This window comes from Saccopteryx bilineata, chromosome 9, assembly GCF_036850765.1.
Source record: "Saccopteryx bilineata isolate mSacBil1 chromosome 9, mSacBil1_pri_phased_curated, whole genome shotgun sequence".
NCBI lineage: Eukaryota > Metazoa > Chordata > Mammalia > Chiroptera > Emballonuridae > Saccopteryx > Saccopteryx bilineata.
Window position 1 is genome coordinate 12569521 of NC_089498.1, and position 7328 is coordinate 12576848.

At 37.9% G+C, this 7328-nt stretch overlaps 1 non-coding gene across 1 annotated transcript; it reads left to right on the forward strand.

The window, feature by feature from the left end:
• Positions 1-4790: 4790 nt before the first annotated feature.
• TRNAS-GGA (transfer RNA serine (anticodon GGA)) lies at positions 4791-4866 on the forward strand. The gene has a single exon. It is a non-coding gene; the product is annotated as a tRNA-Ser (tRNA).
• Positions 4867-7328: the final 2462 nt, after the last annotated feature.

A 7328-nucleotide genomic window follows, 5' to 3' on the forward strand; every position in this document is an offset into this window, starting at 1 on the left:
ATTTATATTTTCCTGGTAGTGCAATATAATTATTCAAAGCAGAGAGAGTTAGAGAGGTGGATTGCAGGTGTGTTGAAAAGTTGATGGTGGGTTGGTGGGTAGAAGTCACAGAATTGTTCGTTTTGCTGCTCTCTTTCTTGCTACTTTTCTGGAAGTTTGCCATAAAAAAATAAAGAATTAAGTGTAGATGAAAATAATTGGTAAAAGCAATTTTGGCTCCAAGATCAAAATACTATTTCCACTGTCATTGAAATGCTGTCACATTGGGTATATCAATTAGTGACTATTAATAGTGGCTAAATAGTGACTATTTTACAATGTATGCATATATCAAAACATCAAATTGTATACCTTAAATATATACAATTCCTGTGTGTAAATTACATTTCAATAAACCTGAAAACTAGCATCTCTTGGCATTTAATAAGAATTTCCAGCCTGTCAGGCACTGTGCTAAGCACGTAATATTCATATTCTCTGTCTCATGTAATGCTCATGGCCACTTATAATATATTGACCATCCCTGTTTTACAGGAAGTTATTCTGTTTTTTTGTTTTGTTTTGTTTTGTGGGTTTGTTTTTTTTTTCATTTTTCCGAAGCTGGAAACGGGGAGGCAGTCAGACAGACTCCCACATGCACCCGACCGGGATCCACCCGGCATGCCCACCAGGGGGCGATGCTCTGCCCCTCTGGGGCATCGCTCTGCTGCATCCAGAGCCATTCTAGCGCCTGAAGCAGAGGCTACAGAGCCATCCTCAGCACCCGGGCCATCTTTGCTCCAATGGAGCCTCACTGTGGGAGAGGAAGAGAGAGACAGAGAGGAAGGAGAGGGGGTGGGGTGGAGAAGCAAATGGGCGCCTCTCCTGTGTGCCCTGGCCGGGAATCGAACCTGGGACTCCTGCACGCCAGGCCAATGCTCTACCGCTGAGCCAACCGGCCAGGGCCCAGGAAGTTATTCTGAATATGAAGTTTGCAAACCTTGCACAGCCTAGCTCCAAACATATACACAGTGCAGGTTTACACAAAGCTGATAGCTTAGACCTTTTGGGATTTGTTGTGTAGTGAGGAAGAAGTCTGAAACATAATATATTAGATTTGAAATCTACTACATTTGCTTCTGAATTTCATCTCTGCCTTTAACTAGTTTTGTGACATTACCCAAATCCCTTCTCTGAACCACAGTTTCTTCCTCTCTGAAAACTGAAATTATCTACCTGGTAGCTGTCAAGGATTAAATGATTTTTAGTACCAATATTTATTTGTCAAATGATTCGCACAATATAAGAGCTTAACAATGACAGCTAAGAGATAATGTCCAAAATAAACAAAACCAACTTTATGTTATCTAATTCTACAAAGATAGATAGATACATAGATAATAGGTAGATAATTTAGAAAGTCATAAAATCTGAGGCGATATAGCTATACTTCTGTAAATTATATAAAATGAATCAAATCTATAAATCATTCAGAGAGTAGATTTAGATATCACTATCAATCTGAGATTTAAAAATATTTGCCTTTTTATTTCTTAAAGTATAATTTTCATAGAGAATATACAATGAGCACATAGGCAGAACTTGGTACAGTCTTTCAGAGGTAACAGAAACTGAAAAATGTATGGGATGACTTGGCATTCATTGTTTCCATGATAACCTGTTGCTCTTGCAGCAAAACCTAATTTGGGGGGGGGGTGGATTTTAGCTTAATGACTGCAGCTAGTACTGATTTCCTTCTGCAACCCCCTTGTGAACCTCTTGGGTGAGGCTTTAGTGAGGATTTGGTAAATTAGTCAAGTATTTTCAAGCCCAAACATTAATTCCATTTTTCTGACTCTAATCTGAAGAATAAACATTACCTAACATTTTGTTTGAATGGTATTTAGGTGAGAACCTTTAAAATAGAACTCTCAGAGTTGAAAGGTGTCCAGAGGAGGGAGAACCATGTTCTGTATAAATTTGATTGCATCCTAAGAAACTCGGTAGTATCTCATGTTTCCAGACCCTCTCTGGTGTGGTTAACGCGAAAGTAACGGACGCGGAAGGCAGAAAGTTCTCCGTAATCAGGCATAATTCCTGGGCGATCATTGTCCGTGGGTTTGATGCCCGCATTGATATTAATTGCACAAATTTCAGGCAGGATTAGACAGAATACAGGAGAGAGAGAGAAAAATCAGACAGACCAGGAGGAAAGGTTTCTTAAGCTATTTTAGCAGCTTAGAAGTAAATCATAAAATGTCAAGCTACAGAAATTGGCTCCGATAAATATGATTTTTCCCCCCTGAATTAGTTCACTAAGCTTTTATCCTTTCTGAACACTTTCAGTCAATCCTAAATGCCTTAAATGCCAAGCTTAATACTAAGCAGTTATGCCACAGCACATATAGGAGATTGAAAGCCGCAGTGATTCAAGATGAGAATGAGTTCTTTTATCTTCATTTAGACCCCCAAACGGAAGCAAAGCAGCATCGTGGGAGAAGACTGTACACCAGTGAATACTCCTAAAGAAGCCCTGTCGTGGCTACCAAGTGGGACAATATGAATTATAAAAATAATGCGTAATCCTTTCACCCAAGTTATGTCTAGACTCTAGGATATGCCTCCTCTCCCCCCTCCCCACCTCGTGAGAGTTCATATGACCGAGTTCCTGTGAAGGGACTGTATGGTTCTAATTGTAACTTAATTTGACATTTCCTATTTAGAGGAATTTAGATTTGACAATGACCGTAAAAACTGCCTACCAGCTGTCACTGGGCTTCCATTTCCGTGTGGTATTTTCTGGATGCAAACGAGTACATAAGTCCCAATAATACTGAGGGAACATGCATGGGGAAAAAATAATTTTGCATTCCTTGAACTTCTATAGGTAATATTCTTCTTTAGTAAAATAAAATAAAGTAAAATTACATAGAAGCGTTACCTGTCATCCAAGTTTTAAAGGAAAGGCTGCTTTATGTCATTTCATTATCAAACTATGATTTTTTTTTAATTTTTATTTTATTTATTCATTTTAGAGTGGAAAGAGAGACAGGGGGGAGGAGCTGGAAGCATCAACTCCCATATGTGCCTTGACCAGGCAAGCCCAGGGTTTTGAACCAGCAACCTCAGCATTTCCAGGTCGACGCTTTATCCACTGTGCCACCACAGGTCCAAACTATGATTTTGAAATGATTAGACAAGAATCACATGATATCCTTAGAAAGGATATCAATTTGGAAGTCAGGAGATACAGGTTCAAGACCTAGCACTGACATTAACTAGCTATGTGACTTTGGAAAAATCAGGTTATCTTGCAGGGATTGATTTGTTTGCCTCAACTGAAATGAGTTTGATTTGCCTTTCCATTTCCTGAGATCAGGGGTCCTGTCATGTTTACCGCTCTGTTTATAGTACTGAATGCAAAGTGGATGAATAGAATATTTCGGGAATGAATGAGTAAATGAATGTTGACACTGCAATTTATTGGAACAACTCATTTAATTTTTCCCAAGCTGAAGTGGAGTTTTTAGGATATGATAAAATGGCTGTGTGCCTTTTATTAAAGGGCATCCTTAGTTTAGTTTATTGGCATAGAATGCAGCTGAAGCAGAAAGCCAGACCTTGTTTAGAAATATGAAGAAATCAAATGGGTTATTCTTTGTTTAATGTTCACAGAAGTCTACCAAATGGTGCTGTTTGTAATGAAGCAGCTGCTGTTTTAGTCCCAGTGACAATATGATGTTTCAATGGTTTGTTAGGAAAGGGCCCATTCGTTGCTAAGTTCTGTACTTCTCTGGAATTTGTCTCGGTGTTTATTATTAAAGTGAGAAGTTAGGGAATCCTGGTTGTCTTAACAAATGACGTCAGAATTCCTACGAGATCCGAGTCAAGTTCTCTACATTCTCTCTCTTAGTCTGATTCCAGGGACCCCACAGAGCCTAAATAACAGCTATTACTTAAACCAATAACATTTAAAAATAAAGAAATTTTTTAAAATGTTACCTTAAAAAATAAAATAAAATGATTCATGAATATTTAGTAATATAAAATAAATCAACACTTAAATCAACTTTATTTTCAGAATTAAAAGAATTCATGCTTTCAAGAAAAACATAAGGCCCTGGCTCGTTAGCACAGTCAGTTAGAGCATTGTCCCCAAAACACCAAGGTTGTGGGTTTGATCCCCAGTCACAACATTAAGGGAAGCAACCAATAAATGAACAACTAAGTGGAACAACAAATAAATGCTATCTATCTATCTATCTATCTATCTATCTTCTTCACTCTCCCTTACCCTTCCTTCCCCCTCCTCACCTCTCCCTCTTCCCTCTCTACCCTTCCTTCCTCTCTTCCCCTTCTTCTCTCTTTCTTTCTAAAATCAATCAATAAAAAAAGAAAAGCATGAAAGAAGGATGATCTTTATATGGTTAGAAATTCCTCACCAGGGTAATATGACATGGTTGACTATCTAATAATTTCAAGTTTCCTTCTTCATTTCTGAATATAGTCTCTTTGCCACCTTAAAAGAAATTATATAATTAGTAACTGATTAAGTTGAAAGATACCTAACTTCTCTTACCTACAAAAATCAGGAAATTTAAGACGATTGACTAAGATCACCAGGTAAGTTAGTGTTAAAAGTGAATTTAGGACACCGGTCTTCAAATTTTTGGCTCTACATTATTCAACCATAAAACACTACTCTGCAAACATTTTCATAAAATAACTAGGTGAGTTTTTTAAGTCAATACCCTCTCTCATCTTATTGAATATAATATGGTCCCTTCCTGAACTAAAGAATTAAATGTCTAGCCCTGGCCGGTTGGCTCAGTGGTAGAGCGTCGGCCTGGAGTGCAGAAGTCCCGGGTTCGATTCCCGGCCAGGGCACACAGGAGAAGCACCCATCTGCTTCTCCACCCCTCCCCCTCTCCTTCCTCTCTGTCTCTCTCTTCCCCTCCCGCAGCGAGGCTCCATTGGAGCAAAGATGGCCCGGGCGCTGGGGATGGCTCCTTGGCCTCTGCCCCAGGTGCTAGAGTGGCTCTGGTCCCGACAGAGCGACACCCTGGAGGGGCAGAGCATCGCCCCCTGCTGGGCGTGCCAGGTGGATCCCGGTCGGGCGCATGCGAGAGTCTGTCTGACTGTCTATCCCCGTTTCCAGCTTCGGAAAAATACAAAAAAAAAAAAAAAAAAAAAAGAATTAAATGTCTAATAAGTTGCTATATATATAAAAAAAAAAAAACCTAAGGATTTTTTTTTTTTTGGCAAACATACATTATTTTATTGGGGGAGGGAAATTATGTGAATTAAGGATTGGACATCTTTACTCATAGCTTCTTCCTTACCTTGATATGGATATAATATAAATATTATATGCAGTTTCAATGAAATGACTTAGAAGCATGTTGTAAAATAATTTAATGCAATAATTTGATCAGCAGAAATTTAAAATGAGGTTTGTTTCTCTGAGTTATGTGAGATGTATTTTCCTTATTGAGTGATGGTTAGCCATGTTTTTAAAACACTCAGCTATTGATGTTTCATCGAGAGCAGAATTATTTAATAAACTTCCCCATTCGCTACTTCAGTGTTAGAATTGTTTTCCCTGAAGCAGTTCTCAAGGTAAAACCAGCTTGCATTCTCATTATTCTCTAGCTCATCTTATTACGGCAGAAAAGTAAATATTATTGAGTTGAGAAAGGAGACCGAAAATAGTGAGAAAATATTTGTTTCTCCAGATGTTTTCAGAAACACAACTTTCTCCCATGTTTTTCCACTAAGCACTTGAAATCTGGCATTCTCTAAGTCAGCAAATGCCTACTATAAATTAGGATAAAAAAACAAGTGAAAAATATGAATGTTAGAATTGAAGTCATTAAAATGATAGTATTTCTGGATTTGGGTGGGGGTTTTTTTTTTGTGTTTTTTTTTTTTAAGAGAACCAGAATCGGGCTTCCCTGAGAATAAAGTGTGATTTCTCCAAATCGCTGGGGGTCACAGACCTGTTTCACTGGGCCAGCATTTATAATAGCATATGCCTTTGTGCACCAATAAGAGATGGTTAATGTAATGGAATCAGCCAAGCCAAAGTCTATAAAAGAAAGACAGTGCCTACATTTGTGGGTCATTTAAGATGACAGCTCATCTTGTTTTGCCTAATGCTGATTGAGGTCTCAGGAGGCAGAAGTGTCTATTTTAAAACGAGGACAGTTGTGCACAAGCTCTCGTGGTGTTCCTGGGACTGCAGGGAAAATAACTACGTACAGGACTTTTAATACTAAAGGCAGGCAAGTCCCAGCAAACTGGGCCACTTTGGTTATCTTACTAAACTACGTCAGGAGGTGCCGGAGGTGATATAAAATTCAGCATTGCAAAGAGTATAGGATGGAACGACTGGTCTTAATTAGCCCATTACTGGCTGCTTTCCTGTCTCATTACATGCGCTGGAAAAAAGCACATCAATCAGGATGAAGTAATACATTTGAATCCTAACCGAACTCTACCAACTATGAGCTATGAAGCTTATAGGGCAAGTAAGCACTTTTCTCAGCCTCAGATTTCCACCCCTCACATGGGTGTAATATTTCCACCTGTAAGATTTCTTGTGTGCATTAAATTTCTTAAAAATATAAATGAATGACATATTATACCCAACTCTTATTATTGCTATTCTTATTTATCTGTTTTACTGGAACAGAACACAGGAAAAACATCAATATGTCATTCTATCTACCCTCTCTGTAATATTGTTAATTTTTCTCTTCATTTACTTAGTTGATATTTTTGGATGATTAACATAATTATCTAATTAATATATCAATAAATATCTTTAGAGGTCCTTTGAAAATATCTATTAGAATACTGACATATCCTGATAGTCTTATGAAAATAAAATTAAGAGGTAAATGCTGTAGAGTATACAGAGTTTCACGAGGAAACTGAAGATGCCAAAGCAATTAAGTACAGAGATTCAATTGGGGAACTCAGTTCATCACATATTGCTAATGATCCCCCTTCCCCTCTTGCTGTCCTTCAGATTTTACAGACAGAATGCCAACACTGATGTCTAAACCTTTTTCAGACATACACTACCAATTAAAGCCGAAAAGCCATAGATCGTTGATAACTTTTTGACTTTTGAGATCTAATTTAGGGGATAAATATGGCTGCCCATTAAAGTATCAGATCCACAAGAATCACTGTAATACAATTTAAAAAAAAAAAATCTTTTCAAAGTTTAAAAAGGAAAATCATACTGGTGATGATAGAGGAGAGGGACTTTTTTTTTTTTTAAGAGATAAAAGGGGATTTAGGGACTGTCTCATCCATTTTCTTTATTTTATAGATAGGGC